Genomic DNA, 17,251 nt, shown 5'->3' on the forward strand with positions numbered 1-17,251 from the left:
GGATTGCTGAATTATATGAAAGTTCTATTTCTAATTTTTTGAGCATCCTCTATACTGTTTTTTAATACTTTTATTGATTTCAGGGAGGAAGGGAGAGAGATATAGAAACATCAATGATGGGAGAGAATCATTGATCAGCTGCTTCCTGCACACCACACTGGGGATCGAGTCCACAACCCAGGCACGTGACTTGACAGGGAATCGAACCGTGACCTCCTGATTCATATGTCACTGAGCCACACTGGCTGGGCCTCCATACTGTTTTTTATAGTGGCTACACCAGTTTATATTTCCAACAATAGTGCACAATAGTTCTCCTTTTTTTAAAACAAAACAAAACATATTTTAATTGATTTTAGAGAGAGGAAGGGGGAAACAGAGAAACATCAATGTGAAAGAAACATTGATTCGTTGCCTCCCACACACGACCTGCCTGGAGATCAAACCTGCAACTTGGGCAAATGCTGTGACCAGCAACTGAACCTGCCACCCTTTGGTGAACGGGACAGTGTTCCAACCAACCGAGCCATGCCAGCCAGCGCTACAGTTCTCTTTCCCCACATTCTCACAAAATCTTGCTGGTTTTTTAATAACAACTCTCCTCTGTGGAAGACATACAGATGTCCAACAGGTACACGAAAATGTGCTCAGCATCACTAGTCATCCGGGAAATGAAAATCAAAACCACAATGAGATGTCACCACCTCAGCTGTGGGCCAAGGCTGCAAACTTTCTAGGAAGCCCCCAGCCAATATCTGGGCATGTGTCAGGGATCCTAGCACCTGGCCATTTTGGCAGGCTGTGTCTACTCAACAATCTTCTATTCCCAGTTCCCGTTGGGTGCACTGAGAGTTTGTCCCAAGCTCCCCTGCCCAATCCTGCCCCCTGCCTACATGTCTGTCCCAAGGGTCAGATCTGCACTGCCATCCTAGGGTGTTCCTTGCCCAAACCTGATTCCTTCTTCATCTTTCACGGGTATCCTCACCCTCTCCCCCCATAAACCTCTTGCTGTTCAAATTCCATTTTCATCTCTGCTTCCAAGTGACACGGTCCTTCAATTGTGCTCCTTTTCTTCCCCGCTGTGGCTGCTTGAAAATTTCAGTGTTTCCCATCCCTTCTTGGGGACATTTTTAGATTTTCTGGCTGTAGAATCCCACATATTTTTACACATAACATACTGTAATCTATTTTGCTAAAGACTATATTATCAAGAACTCTAAAATAATCTGTTCCCATCTCCTAAAGTCTTCCCCCCCCCTTTTTTTGTTAATCCTCAGAATTTTAAATGTAACCTAACTCAAATAATTCCAGAGTCGCAGCCACCTTGCCCAGCCTCCTCCTTTTATAGATGCTGCGATTGAGCGGAGAGCCAGAGCAGTTAAGTGACTCATCGCCAATTGCTAGAACTATAAAATGAATTTCCTTTATAAGTTAATTGTCTCGAGAGAATTTCTCCACTCTCATGACATTTCTAATCAGGAAGTGTCAGCTCCTGGCACTAAGCTGCTCATTTACTCATCTTATTAAATTACTTTCTAATATATTTAACTAAGATTATTGTACTCCCTGCGGTTTGATAGATTTGCTCCCTGTATGTGATGAGTGGCTTCGCCTCGAGGGTATATATTCCATATATTCCAGGGAAAGCTCTTTGTCCATGGCTAGATTAGCAGGTAACAGGATGATCATGGAAAGCCCATTGATATATGCATTCTTTAATGAGACTAGGCCAGCAAGTTAATACAGAGTGCAGTATCCAAAGGCACAGGGGATGGATAATGAAAAATGAGTTGATGTAATCTATAGCATGTTTTCTGAAAGCGCCCTTAGTTTCTTTGTGCTATCCACAGGCCCCGCCCCCTTCTTCATCCAAATGGCCACTGCTCTGATTGTCCATTATGCGATCAACAGTTAACCCCAGGGGACAGCATCTAGGATTTCCTAGGATGGCTTTATCAGCCTCCTTCCCTGCAGACTGTGTGGTGCATCTTGGGAAGAGAAACTCCAATTAACTACCAAAAGGTAAGATAGAACTGGGGGTGCCTCATCAGACTTGGGTAGGAGGCAAGGAGGGTGGCAGTTTATAACAATTATACTTTACGGTCTTGAAAGGATTAAACACATACACACCCAGTTAATTTGCCCCCCAGGAGACATGCAAGCGATTATCTTCCCTTAAGTAATTCTGTCAAATGTATCCATGCTTTCATTAACTGCTGAAATAATTTTTTCTATCCATTGTAGGGTTATACTGTACTTTTTTTGTGTTAATAAGCATTTATCCTCTTACCTTATACTATTACAATCATTAACTGTGGTGTGTAAATGTACTAGTTATTACTGTCTAACTTTTGTTGAAAAAAAAGCACAATAAGAGAGTGAAGGTGGAAAAAACATCACACACAAAGCTTGCAGCCAGAGTTTCCTGCCAAGTAGCCAGGCACTGAATTTCTGACATTTAGTTCCTGTTCCCAACAGCTATGCCCTGTGGTTTTATTGAAAGAGAATACTGATCAGCCCAGGAAACATAATATTCTTGAGAAATACACATCTTGGAATTTTTGGGGGAAAAAAGAAATTGGAAGAAAATATTCATGAGTTCCTTTCCTTCCTTCTTCCCTCCCTCGCTCGCTCCCTCCCTTCCTTCCTTCCTTCCTTCCTTCCTTCCTTCCTTCCTTCCTTCCTTCCTAATGGGGAAACATTCACTGTGGACCAGGAAGGCATCAGATGTAAGATACAGGTAAGATATGGTAGCTTCTGGTCAGCAGTATCCATTTATAAAATTGGTTCACACACACACACACACACACACACACACACACACACAAAGGGTCCAGTGTCAAAACGAACCATAACCGTAAGGAAAAGTGAAATTAAATGCTGGTAAGTGATTTAAAAAAAAAAGGCATTTCGGGGCAGCAAATGCATGTATACATGGCTCAGCTACTGAAAAAGGGTCTCCTAGCTGTCAAAGCACTTCAGGGAGGTTGTGGATAAGCAGTATCTTGACTATGACTTCTTTTATACACAATATTTTAAATGAAACAAAATCTGGGGGAAATGTAGCAAGTGCTGCCTCTTCACTCTGCAGTATGTTAATGTGTCAGATTGGTTGTGCAGTTGAACAGCTTGAGGGAATGGCAGTATTTTAATAATATTTTTTATGTTAACCTGGCCTTTAGAAATACTCTGTTTACCTGTAAGATGTTATTAGCTTAAGTACCTGAAATGCAACTTCTATAGAGATCTATCCCCTGCTGTTTATTATTTGTATTAGCAGAGTGGCATTTGTCTATTTTTAAGGAAAGGAATTGGGTTAGATTTGGGGAAGGAAGTGTTGATTATGGAAGGATAAAAACAGGTGACTGCAGGGTTGTCATGGTTGAATATATAGGATCCAGTAGTTCTTTATCATGTCACTAAAGGTCCGGTGCATGAATTTGTGCTCGGCCTGGCTGGTGATTGGGGCTCATTGGGGCCATCTTTCCTAGTCCCGATCGGGGCTGATTGGGGCCAGCGGGCCGGGGGGAGGGACTGCGGGAGGTTGGCTATGGGAGTGCACTGATCAGCAGGGGGCAGCTCCTACGTTGAGTGTCTGCCCCCTGGTGGTCAGTGCAAATCATAGCAACCAGTCAAGCAATCCTTCGGTCCTTCGGTTGCTTAGGCTGTTATATATATAGATACTTTGTGACCATGAGAACAAAAAACAAATGATGAATCAGTTTCTTAATATTTGCAAACTAGAGGCAGCAATAATGGAGCATCTTGGAAATATATACATTATATGCAGACCTAGTTTTTTTTTCTTTCTTCTAAAAGCCATTTCACACACACTGTTAAAGAAGGGCCATTGACCCAGATCAAGACTCTGAAGTACAGAAAGGTGTCTGTGCTTAGCTCCAAGCTGCACTTATTTATGCTTCTTGTGCATGGTGTATTAAAGAAATCTACATGTTTTTGCGCAGTGTGGCTCAGTGGCTGAGGGTTGGCCTATGAACCATGTTTTGATTCCTGGTCAGGGCACATGCCCAGGATGCAGGCTTGATCCCCAGTGTGGGGCGTGCAGGAGGCAGCTGATCAATGATTCTCTCTCATCATTGATGTTTCTATCTCTCCCTCCCCCTTCCTCTCTGACATCAATAAAAAAAATATATTTTTTTAATCTACATGTTTTTGTGACATTTCTTGTCCTTTTTTCATTAACTAATCTGTCTATATATGAACAATCTAAATTACCTGATTTAAAAATGCCTTAATCCAATGTCATTGGGAAGCGACTCTCCAGCAGCTGCCCGGCCCCTCTCAGCAGCATCTCCTCAGAGACTGATGGAGGTCTTGTCCACCACACTGAATTATGCATAGCTGGACGGCGATTTCTTGGCAGGAAAAAAAAAATGTGACACGGTCAATTAACGTTAAATATGGACTAGGCTTTCTCTTAGGACATGAATTAAAGAAAGAGGCTTCTTTTTCCAGAGTGACGTATGGAGGCCTTCAGTCATGTTTGCACAAAGGGATTTAACTGTCACACCATAGAGCAAAACGCTGAATCCATGATGCCAGCTCAGCCCTCCACTGCTGGCTGGTTTCAGAAGGAAGTCCCAGCGCTTCTCGGAAATGACTCCGTGATCAGGAACTCTCCGTGGCTTTGCTACTGTTTCACTCACCTCGTATGGCCTTTGGCTGAGGGGGGCCTGCCCTTCACCCACAGGCTGTGGTTCGGGGCAGTTCTTAAGCAAATTACAATAATGATGTCAACCATGAGACTCAGACCAAATCTCCCGGAAAGAGGCCCCTTTCCAGCCTCCCCCAGGAAAGCCCAGTGAGCGACCCGCTGGAGTTCAAGAGTCTGGGAGAGAATATACGGGAGCAGCTAGGAGCCCCTCGGACGGGCAGTTAGCAAACCTCAGAACGTATCAACTCCAAACTTAATATCCCTTTGTTGGTTCACTTCCTTATTCGTTTCTTCTTCCCTCTTTTTAGTAACACATTGGAAGAGGATAAAAATATGGTCTCTACTTTTCAAAGCAAAGTAAGCCAAGCACGCAAAGGAGGTTGTTAGGACATGCCTGTTGCAAACTTGATTCCTCCTAACAGATCCAGTCTTTGCAAAAGCCTGGATCACAATCTCTTATTAGCGGTTCTCAACCTGTGGGTCGCGGCCCCTTTGGGGGTCAAACGACCCTTTCACAGGGGTCGCCTAAGACCATTGGAAAACACATATATAATTACATATTGTTTTTGTGATTAATCACTATGCTTTAATTATGTTCAATTTGTAACAATGAAAATACATCCTGCATATCAGATATTTACATTACGATTCATAACAGTAGCAAAATTACAGTTATGAAGTAGCAACGAAAATAATTTTATGGTTGGGGGTCACCACAACATGAGGAACTGTATTAAAGGGTTGCGGCATGAGGAAGGTTGAGGACCACTGTCTTAGATCCTTGTCGTGATGCCGCAGCTGATATTCAGTCCTGAGGCTTGGCTAAGGATGTGATAGGTCCGTTCTGTTGCAGGGATGGGCATGTAGCTGGGTGTTCACTTCTCCGCAAAGGAGGAGTTTTTCTGCACGGTTAGCACTGCCATCTCCGATGGTGTTCCAGTGCCCCCTGAGGGCTGCTCAGTGTAACCGAAGCAAACAAACATGTGGCTTCACGTGAAAGATTTCACCCTGCAGAGCAAGGCTGGGGGTGTGGCTCCCAGGGTCTCCGAAGTAAAGATTAGCTGCCAGTCATCAAGAAACCCAATGTCATTTGAAGTACGAGGTGCCACAAGCCAAAAGATAGAAGCCATAAACACATACAATATTAATAAAGCAATTACGGTAAGTGCTGTAACATTCTGCTTTGCAAATCTCTTGCCACTTCAAGAAACATCTGTCTCCGCCACTAGACATTACTGTTCAAAAAAACCCACCAAACTAACAAAACAAAACAAGCTGTGCTTTGTGTTTTCGCTTTTCGTTCAGTATCCTGATCAGTCAGTCCCCTGCCAAAGCTTCAATACCAATTTCAGAGTCTATTCCCTGGGTTGGTTTTTCCAACCGATGTAGCCAGTTGTGCATAGTGAGCAGAGGGGCAATGAGCATCATCCTGCAAACTGCCTGATCCAATCACACATGGTGTCTCCGGAGGGTGGGAAGGAGAGTCCAGTGACCAGATGAATCCTTATTTAACAGAAACTGACTTGAGCTTTACCTTCCCCAGATCCTGAAAGTTGTTGGTCCCTTATCTTTTTTCGTTTGTTTTGTTAATCCTCATCTGAAGATATTTTTCCGTTGGTTTTTAGAGAGAGTGAGTGGAAGAGAGGGGGAGATACAGAGAGAGAGAAACATCGATGTCAGAGAGATGATTGGTTGTCTCCTGCGTGTACCCCGACCAGGGCCAGAGATCCAGCTTGCAACTGAGATACGTGCCCTTGACTTAGAATCGAACCTGGGACCCTTTGGTCCAAGGGCCGAGGCTCTGTGCACTGAGCCAAACCAGGTAGGGCTGGTCCCTTATTTTTTTTTTTAAAGAAATTCCTTCCGTGACTTTGTTACTGGTCAATAAAATTCAAATCCAGCTGAGGGAGAGAGGAGCCCAGAGACCACTGGACATGGTTTCAGAAAACCCGAGACCTGGGTGCCATCCCAGTTTGATCGGGTATGGCACAAACTCTCTGAAAGTCTCACTGTCTTCCTTTTGGAATAAGGAGTTTCATTTTCCTCCAGCTGTCTCGAGGTCAAATGGAAAATGTTCGTGGAAATGCTGTGGGCGCTCTAGAGGCACATAACAATGTGAGGACCTTCCGCGAGGAGCATTGGATCCCAGAATAGCCCCTGGTTTCTTAGAGAACAATCGAGACAAAAAGAAGGAAATGACGACATAAAGATAATCGGGTGTTGAGTGCTGTATGATTGGGGGGGAAAAAAGAAGAAAAGAAGGCATGACTATAGGTTATTGTGGAACTCAAGCAGGTCGTCCATTAAAAAAGAAACAGCAAAACAATGATTCAGAAAACAGGATGCATGAAGGTTTGCTTCACTTGTGAAGGAAAGAAAATGATAAGGCCGTTATGATTTCTTAAATGGAAGATTCTAACAGAAGCCCACTCGCTTGCGGTTGTAAATCTGAGGGAGCAATTAGGTTACAACACCATTCTCTCAGATGTTTAAGTTAGAACCCTTAGGAGTCTACTTAGATTCCTTGTTCGTACATCACAAAACCCTGATTTAATTGGACACCAAATCTCTCTTCTTGCTATAATCTCTTAAAATGGGCTGCTTCTTTTTATTCTCCTTCCCACTGACTTTGTCCAGGCTAACTTCACTTTTTTTTTTTTTTTTGCCTGGACTACAGTGGCCCCTTGAATGACCTTCTGCCTGTGGTCTCTTTCTCCTTTCATCTGTTCTCTCCAAATTGGTAGCAGATGTCTTTGTGAAATTCACCTGGTGTGTCGTTTCCCACTTACATCCTCCAAATGGCCCCCTCCTCACCAACTGAAGGAAGGCCAAGCTCTTTATCTGGCCTGCAAAGCCCTGATGATCCAAGGCTCTTTGCCGAGCTCTTTGGCTCCACGTGTCCGTACATGGGCCATTCCTTCCACAGGACTTGCGGTTCCTGGAAAAGGAGGCTCTTTGGAGTCTGGCAGCGTGTTCTCTTCACTCCTGCCCACCAGGCCCATCACTTCGTATCTCCTTCTCCCTAGCTTCTTAGATAACCTGGAACAGGGCTGGGTGCTCACGTCTCTCGCTACAGACCAGGTTTAGAGCGCCATGCTCCCTGTATATGAGACACAGCATCGCAACATAGTGGAAGGAAAAGAGCTTTGGAATCAAACGAACCGGGATTTACGTACTAGCTTATAACCCTCTGTGGCATGTTATTTATATTCTCAGAGCCCCGTTTTTCCCATTTGTCAAATATGAATAGCAATGCCCACCTTCTCTGAGGATAGGCAATAATATACGTGAAATACCCCTTGCTGTACTTGACTCATTGTAGGGACTCAGTAAATGGTAGCCCCGGTATATGTTATTGCAATTGCTTTGTTAACTGAATTATCTTCCTCCTCTCCTTTAAGCTATCACCTCCTTGTAAAAAGGGGTTATATCTTTTTGTTTTTTCTTCTTGTTCATTTTTCTGGCCTGAGCACTTAGCAAAGTGCCTGACACATGCAAGTGTACAACAAAACTTTGCTCAAAGGATGACCAAACAAATAAAATAATGAAAACAAACATGAACAATGCAATCTCCAAATCTTGGGCACTGGAGAAGTTGTACTGTGGAGGGATTAGACATATGGCATTGATAGTGCCTACACATCTCAAGCATATTTGAAACATCATTAGATTTTTCTGGTTCTCGAACTCTCCTGAGCTGACAAATTAACCTGTGTGCTGACTGTGTCTCTCCCAAAAGGACAGCCACAAGCAGCATGAAAGGAAGGCTCCACGGATGGCATGGTCCGGGGTTGATTTATCTACTTCCTCTGGTTGTTTGAAGATTAAATCTGTGATGCCTACACAACATTGCATTTGACACTGAGGAGGGGCATGGCATGCGGAGCAGGAAGTGGAAAGAGATGGAGATCACCGGTCAGTCAGAAGCCAGCCAGGGGCGTGCCTTGAAGTTCCTGTGTGTAATTTGCATAGTAAGTCCTGTAGGGGATTTATTGAAGGGTTTAGACAGGGATGTGATAGAACCATATGTCTGCTTAGGAACATTTTCGGGTGTGTATAGGATGGTTCTGAAGGGAGCATATGTAAAGCAAAAAACATTATTTAGGAGGTTGTTGAATACCAGGCGAGGTGATGGAGGCCTGGCTAGGCAGCTGCAGGGGTGGTGAGCTGTGAAGGCACAGAGGGCCTCGGGCTTAGAAAGGCCTCGGGCCTGGTTTAATGCTCTGTGGTCACCTTTTGAAACATTTAATAATTTTTGAAAAATCGACCCCATGTTTTCATTTTGCCCCGGCTCTGCAGGTTCTTGAACGAGTCCTGGCAGAGGCTGCAGGAGAGAGAGTGTGAACGATGGGCTTTTGGACATGAGTGTTCTTCTGTGTCTTTGCTTTCTGTGTCGTTACTTCCTTGGTGTCCTCAGGTTAACCCCTGTCTGACCCCCGTGAGCTGTGGGTGTTGGGGTGAGAGGCATGTTCCAGCAACAGAAAAGGAAAGAGTTAATAGTTAGCCTTGTCCTTCCATAAGGAAGTCTCAAGGTCTCATCCATGCAATGGAAAGTCAGGATTTATTGAGAGTGGAAAAAATTATCTATGGTCTTTTTATCTCTCCCTGATTAAAACATAACATTTTATTTTATACCCCAGCTAGGGGTAAAATCGCATAAAGGATATGGGAAGCCCAGGGCCATCTCCTTCTAGCCTGAGGATTGTGACAGGAAGATATCAGAGAGGGGCTCAGGGGGGAAGTGGCCTCCTGGCAGTGAGGTTCCCACGCTGGGCAAACTTCACAGACCCCGTGACGACACAGAGGCAGCAATGACCGTGAGAGCCCGAGCTTCCGCCTCTGAGCAGCTGCCAGTGTTGCCAGATGACCGCTCCCCCACGCTCTCCCGTGCCCCACATCATGCAGGACTCCCACGCTTTGAGGCGGGGTTTGATCTTGGAGCAGAAGAGAGGACTTCCCAGTCCCAATTGCGGTTGGATTTCCTGATGGCATTTTGGGATGAGGGCTTGGAGTCAATTTTAAGTTAATTAACCAGTTAACTGCCACGTGTCCAAAATGGAAACCATCCCCACACACCACGATATTATGAATTTAATTTAAAAAATCATTTTTCAATGAATATTATAAAAAATATATTACAATTCAGGTGTTCTTGAATATTTTCAGTTGACAATTCTCATGAAAAATTATTTTTAAGTTGGTCTATAGATGTTTATGGTAGGCAAATGGGTAAGATAAACAAGTAAAGTATGCTATTTTTATTACCTAAATATGAGGTTGCAAATTCTTATCTGCTGCATATGCATAAACCACTGTTTGGCACTAAGAAAATAGAAATATGAAGACAGTCTTAATCTCAAGAACCTATGTGCCTATGAAAGTAGTTTTAAGTATATAAAATTGTAGCTTTAATATATATATATGTTTACATATATATGTATACACACACACACATATATATATATGTTTAACATACACCACAATACATGTCAACAGCTACGTATTGTTAAAAATGGTACATTTTGCATTCCCTAACTGCCGTAGCATGGAGTTTAGCATTATAATGATTCATTATACCTTTCTAACAATTTTTATTGTAACTTTCCCTTTTATCTTTTAATTAAGAATGACTTGTTTTTATAGGACCTTAAAGGGAAATATTAACTACCAGCATGAAAAATAGATTTATTCCCACCTCCCTGATTGGTATGCACATGTTAGGAAACGCTAGGCTTGTGCAGTCCTCCATACTTGCAAAATTCAAGAATGTCCTCTCTCAATGCAGAAAGTATGGACCCATCACTTTTTGGTATTCATTATTTTGTGCTTTCTCAGAGCTCTGTGTAGAAGATTCTGGCAGTGATACCTCTCCATCTTGATGTTCTCAGGTGCTCAAGTGTGTTGGGTGACGCCCACTGCATTTCTTACAGACACCTAATAGGACAGACATAGGATTGGCCTGGGAGCAGCTGCATTTCCCAAAGCTGACCTCCCACCTGTGAGCTTGCCTTAGGAACCGATAGCAAGTATAGCCTCCTTATTATTTGCAATTAGCCTGTAAGCACGGTATTAACACGCATTGTTTTGATTTTTGCGTTATTCCCCTGATGATTGAAATTGAACATACTCACTCTAGAAAATTAGGAAATGCCAAAATTCTTAGTGAAGCAGTCAAAATGTTTCTTATAAATTAACTTTTGATTTCTGTCCTGAATTATTGTATTTTGCTATAAACTCATAATTACTTCCAGTGGGAGTGTAGTCCATGCTGGGATTGTTCTAAGGGCTTCACATTCATTTCATTTTCATAACCCTATAAATTTTGTAATTTTCAGCATTTTTGATGAGGTAACTGAGGCTCGGAATGTTCATTAACTTTTCCAATGTCACACAGGAGCAGCTGATCTTTCTCTCTCATCGATGTTTCTAACTCTCTATCCCTCTCCCTTCCTCTCTGTAGAAAATCAATAAAACATATTTAAAATAAATATGTTGTGTTCTATTGATTTTGTTATCATAATCTTACATATTTAAATATATTGTAAGTTATAGATTTTCTGGTTGGGGGAAGAAACACTAGTTACTGTGTTACATTTTAACATAGATTTCCCCTTGCATCCTCATTTCAGGAAATAGTACACTAAGGGGGAGACACATCTCATGATGGAAGGAATGTAGAAGCCACAAATGATTCTGTTAGTGAGGGAAATGCCAGCATTCTGTGCTCCCTGAAAACCCCAGAAGATGGCACCTTCCACATGCCAGGTAAGTTGCAAACTATCAGGTGAGAGCTACAGGTGTCTTTGAATCACTGTGATGCTGTAAACAATAATTCCTGAATTTTACAGGTCTTATCACTTTGGATTTGAAAAGATTAAAAAAAACCCAGTTTGTTACACTCCAGGTATTTTCATTCAGTGAACACTTGGGAGAGATTGGGATACAGTGAATGTTAATATCTGGGCAGGTCTGGCTGTTCCTTGAATTGCTCTCTTCAGAATGTGCCAGCGCCCTGGGAGAAGACCCGGGGGAGAAAAGCAGGGCTAGGGCAACAACGAAGGCTTTGTTTTCGAGGTTTTACTTCCTGAGCATTGAAATAGTTCATGTGGAAAGAGGCACAGACGTGACTGAGAAGCACCCAAGAATGAGAGCATTTGAAAAGTGAAATATGCCTGGTGTTTTCTTCCCTGTGGTTGATTTTTCAGACATTCTGTGCACATATACTGCAAATGTATAATTAGAGTGGACAGTGGGATGAGAGTGATTAAAAATAAATTTGCCAGAACTGGTTTGGCTCAGTGGATAGAGCATCAGCCTGTGGACTCAAGGGTCCCAGGTTCGATTCCGGTCAAGGGCATGTACCTTGGTTGCGGGCACATCCCCAGTGGGGGGCGTGCAGGAGGCAGCTGATCGATGTTTCTCTCTCATCGATGTTTCTAACTCTCTATCGCTCTCCCTTCCTCTCTGTAGAAAATCAATAAAAACATATTTAAAATAAATAAATAAATAAATTTGTTTTTAATTTTCAATAATTTGAATATGCTGAATTAAAATAACTAGGTAGTATATTTTAATCAGATCTAGTCTAAGGGGAAGTATTTAGAAGCTAGCCATTAAATGGATATAGGAATTGATGTTTTTATAAAGGTAAAGCTTCTAAAAGATTTTTGAAGTTATGCTTTTATTTATCATAAGTATATACATTTTTTTGTAATATCAGAAAAAATTTTTCCCAGACTTGAATTATTGAAAAGTAGTTTTTTTGTGGATTTTTTTTTAAAGGAAGAGGAACTTAAAATGGATTGATGATTTCCAAGATTTCTCAAATAAATCTAATCTGGCTTAAGACTATTATAATATTTTCGAAGATAAGGCAATTTGAAGAAGAAAAAAATTTTTATCCTTACCCGAGGATAGTTTTCCATTGATTTTTAGAGAAAGTGGAAAAGAGAGGGAGACACAGAGAGAGAGAGAAGTAGCGATGTGAGAGACACATTGATTGGTTGCTTCCTGCATGCACCCCGACCAGGGCCAGAGATCAAGCCTGCAACTGAGGGACATGCCCTTGACCTGAATCCAACCCGGGACCCTTCAGTCCTAGGGCCTACGCTCTATCCACTGAGCCAAACCGGCTTGGGTGAAGAAAATTTAAATTTAAAAGGTTAACAAGAAATGGATTTTACAAATTAACTATTAAAAAGCCTAGCCACTATATATTCAATTCCATTCCAGTAAAAATTCAAACAGGTTTCTTTGTGTGTGGAAATTGAAAAACTAATTCTGAAATTATATGGAAAAGAAAAGTACCTAGAATAGCCAAAATTATCCTGAAAATGAGCAAAGTTAGAAAACTCACACAACCTGTTTCAAGACTTACTAGAAAACTACAGTAACTACAACAATGTGGCCAGGACAGGCAGCTATCACTGGAACAGAGCATGTACCATCCATTAATTTTCAGCACCACATCCTAGTATATACTAGTAGTCAGTGAATTTTCAGGCATAGCTGTACTGTGGAGTGAAAAGGGTCTTCTCCACAGAGAGCCAGTATGACCTGATGCCCGTGGGAGAAACAACGAACGTAGACTCCTACACTATACACAGAAGCTCATTCAAGACGGACCGAAGACCGAAACATAAAGCTACAACCACAAAGCTTCTGGAAGAAAATGTAACATCCTTACAACCTTGGATTCATGTAGATTTCTTGGGGAGGGGGAGGCGTAAGGAGGGGGTACAAAATAGCAGGAAACATAATATAAAAGGTAAAATTGTACATTATGAGAATTAAACTTCCGTTCACCAAAAGACATGAAAAAGAAAGAACATGAAAAGTAAAGCACACCCTGGGAGAAAATATTTGACAATACACGTGTCTGACAAATGCTTCACATCCAGATTATAGCAGTAACTCCCATAACTCCCACAGATCAATAAAAAAATAAAAAGGATGACCCTGTTTTAAATGGGAAAATATTAGACAATGTTATAATGGAAGATTCCTAAATGAATTACGTGAAAAGATGCTCATGGAATTGCACATGAAAACCAAAGTGAGATTCCATTTACACACAGGAGAATGGCCAAAACTTTAAAAAGTGACCAACCCAGGGATGCAAAGCTCCTACTCCCATAAACATGGGTGGGAGGTGTAAAATGTTCAACCGCCACCTTCATGTCCACCTGCAACCTCAGGGTGTGACCTTATTTGGAATTGGCATCTTTGCAGGTGTATTCAAATTAAAATGAGGTCATAGTGGATTAGGATGGACCCTAAATCCAATGACCTACATCCTCCTAAGAAGAGGGAAATTGATATACAGAGACACTGGAGACATACGGGAAGAAGCCACGTGGGGATGGAGGCAGAGATTGGGCCACGAGCTGAGGATTGCCAGCAGCCAGCAGCAACTAAGAGAGGCAAGCAAGGTCTGAGTCTTCCCGGGAGCCTTCGGAGGGAGCTTGGCCAGGACAACATCTTGATATCATACTCCTTGACCTCAGCAGTTCTCGACGCCTGAGCCCCGAGAGAATACATTTGTGCTGTTTGGATCCACCCAGCTGTAGTACTCCGTTTTGGCAGTCCCAGGAAATTAATGCTACTTTAGAAAACTTCGGCAATTTCTTATAACCTCGAACATATACACCTGCTTTAGGACCCAGCAAATCTGCTCCTAGGTACCAACCAAAATAAATGAAAACAAATGTCCATACAAATACTTGTTCATAGCAGCTTTCGTTACAACAGCCAAAATTGGTAACAAATCAAATGTCCAAGAAGGAAATGGAAAAAAAATGTGTTATGTTTATATGGTCAATGCTAGCAATAGAAAAAGAATAAACTGCTGCCTGGCTCTGGTGGCTCCGTGGGTGATCGTTGACGTATGACCCAGGAGGTCATGGTTTGATACGCGGTCAGGGCATGTGCCCAGGTTGTGGACTCGATCACCAGTAGGGGGCTTGCAGGAGGCAGCCGATCAATGATTCTCTCTCATCATGGATGTTTCGATCTCTCTCACCCTCTCCCTTCTTCTCTGAAATCAATATTTTTTTTTGAAAAAAGAAAAGAAAGCACAGCAAAACAAGCCAGATACAAAAAGAGTAACGGTCAGGCAGAATTATGCTTAGGTAATAAAAGTCAGACCAGTGAGGGGCAGGATTGATGTGAGAGGGCCTGAAAGAACCATAGCAGGTGTTGCAGAAGTTTTGTATGTCTTGATTGTAGTGGTGTTTATATTAGTGTGTATATATTTGCCAAAACTCATTGGACCATTTACTTAAGTGGATGCATTTATCAAATGTAAATTAGACCTCAATAAAAAGTATTAATAAAAACAAATCTTGGAGCATTTCACTATATATAATGTTTGCCTCAATTAAAAAAGAAAAGAAAAGCCTAGTTTAATTTAATGAAAATCTTTATCCCTTTTCTGTTTTTGAAAATTACATTAGCTCTCTGCTTTCTGAACTCACTTTTAAATTTTAGCAAGTAGGTGATTTTCACGTAATTTATTTTTGTTCTCTCAGTTTTCCAATCTACCTTACATGTAAGCATCCACATGCCTTATACTCTATTGTAGAAGTATACTTTTTATATGTTGGCAAAGTTTAGGCCTCCATTCCTTAGCTGGGAGAGTTTTAATAACTCATCAGGACATAGTTTGCTCTGTTGCCTATTTTGTTTAGGGAGGAATAGGTCACTTGCAGGAGCCAATTAAGTGTAAAATAAAAAGACCGGTGCCTCAGACTAAGAACCCACAGCTTTAAACAGCATTCAAAATGTTCTTAGCTACTTTTATCAGATGGGAGGAATATACAGAATTTGGCCTGTTGGAAAACAAAGATAATACCAGCTTTTTCAGGTGGTCAGTACCCAGTTCCGATGAGACAGCTTCTTGGCAAGTATTCTATGGATGAAGGAGGGCCTGAAGGGAAACACAGCCAGAGCGGGAGCAGGGGAAGGAGAGGGGAAGGCACCTGGATGGACCGGAGGAATCCACGCTGCCCCATTGCTTATGTTTTGTGGTGCAGCACCAGCGCCATCATGTGGTCGTCGCTGGAACTTTAGAGGAGGGAACCAGTTCTTTCCCCACTACAACTGAAAAATGGAATAATAAACCAAAGTTGTTCAAAGAGCCTGAAAGACCTCCAGAAGGATATCTCCCTGTAATGATTTTTCATCTAAAAGCAGGAGGGATTCCTGACATCTTCATGCGTAAAGCATCTGGAATCATGTTTGCTCTCCAGGTGCCTATTATTTGTTCCTTTATTCATCAAATATTCACAGAACTCTGTGCCAGAGATTGTGCTAAACAGGAGAAAAGTGGGCATTGTGTTCTAGTGGCGAAGAAAAACCTGCAAGGGGGGAAAAAAGTATTAGAGCAGTGTTCAAGTTCTCTGGTGCAGGAATAACTGGGACAGACCACGACAGGAGCCAAATGGGAGAGTTTAATGTGCTTCAAAGATGCCATCATGTCCCCCCTCCTCCCGTGGGGCTGAACTTGCACCGTTGCCTTGAAAGCTTATGTTGGTCCTATTATTTGGATCACTTGCCTACACCCTTTTTAAAATCTGGCGATAATTATGATTGAATTGGTTGACTCAATAATTACGTATTGAGAGTCTACTGTGCGTCAGACACCATTATGTGCTACGGGAGACAGAGGCAGAGGGGAAAGTCAGACGATGTTTCTTTTTTCATTAAGCTTAGGTGTGGGGAATGAACCATCAAGAAAAAAAAATGAGTATGATACTCATACACACACACACAAACACACACACACACACACATAAATCAAGCTATTTTTTTTACCTTTTTTGCCTGTTTGTTTATTTTTTAGTTTTGTACTTCCCACCCATGTTGTCCATTCCGCACTTATTGGATCATAAACAATTATTTCAAACTATTTCAGGTTAATCTGAGAATGTTAAATCAACCTGGCTTCCTCAAGGATTTTGGGGGAATTAACTTCCTATTGCTCAGAAGGGCACTTGAATTTTATTTACTAGTTAAGCCACAAAGTGGGAATTTGGGATGAGACTTCCAACCTTGGCTCTGTTAATGATTTCTTTATCAGACTTGCCTCCCAATCTCAACTTCTCCTGGCTGCTTTAGGGTCATGCAAGTGATAAACATGAGCAACCTGAGAATTTATCATCAAATGAGCAGGTTTTAGGGCATTGGCAGCTGCTTGTGTCCACGCCACCTCCGGCCGCAGCAGTGGCAGCCACCGCGAGAGGACTGCAGCCCCAGCCCCAGCCCGTGTACAAGGAGTCTGCCCTATTTCTCTCTGCTCCAACTGGGGAGTCAGAGCAAGAAAGAAGGACTCTTCTCATGACCCGAAATTGAGAGAAAATCTGAATAATCAGACTGGACTCACAACCACGCTATGAAAAGACAGGGTCTGAGTGAACAAGGGTATGCACATTTGTTGAAATTACTGGGGAAAACGCCTGTGTGATGGTTCGCCCTCAGGTAGCTGAGACTCTTTAGGAAACCATGGCTGCATCTCATGTTAGTTTATTTCACTAGGTCTGGTTCTTGGGTGCTCAGCCTTTATCGTTGGTGTTTATG

At 42.2% G+C, this 17,251-nt stretch overlaps 1 long non-coding RNA gene across 1 annotated transcript in view; it reads left to right on the plus strand.

Moving 5' to 3' along the window:
* LOC106727948 overlaps positions 1-11,435 on the plus strand; it is a 27,426-nt gene extending 15,991 nt beyond the window's left edge. Inside the window, exons 5-6 of the long non-coding RNA XR_001364184.1 lie at positions 1,851-2,022; positions 11,305-11,435. This is a non-coding gene — a long non-coding RNA (uncharacterized LOC106727948). The remainder of the gene's footprint in view (positions 1-1,850; positions 2,023-11,304) is intronic.
* The last annotated feature ends 5,816 nt before the right edge of the window (positions 11,436-17,251 follow it).

The sequence above is a fragment of the Myotis brandtii genome, unplaced genomic scaffold (assembly GCF_000412655.1).
Source record: "Myotis brandtii unplaced genomic scaffold, ASM41265v1 scaffold5045, whole genome shotgun sequence".
NCBI classification, from domain to species: Eukaryota; Metazoa; Chordata; class Mammalia; order Chiroptera; family Vespertilionidae; genus Myotis; species Myotis brandtii.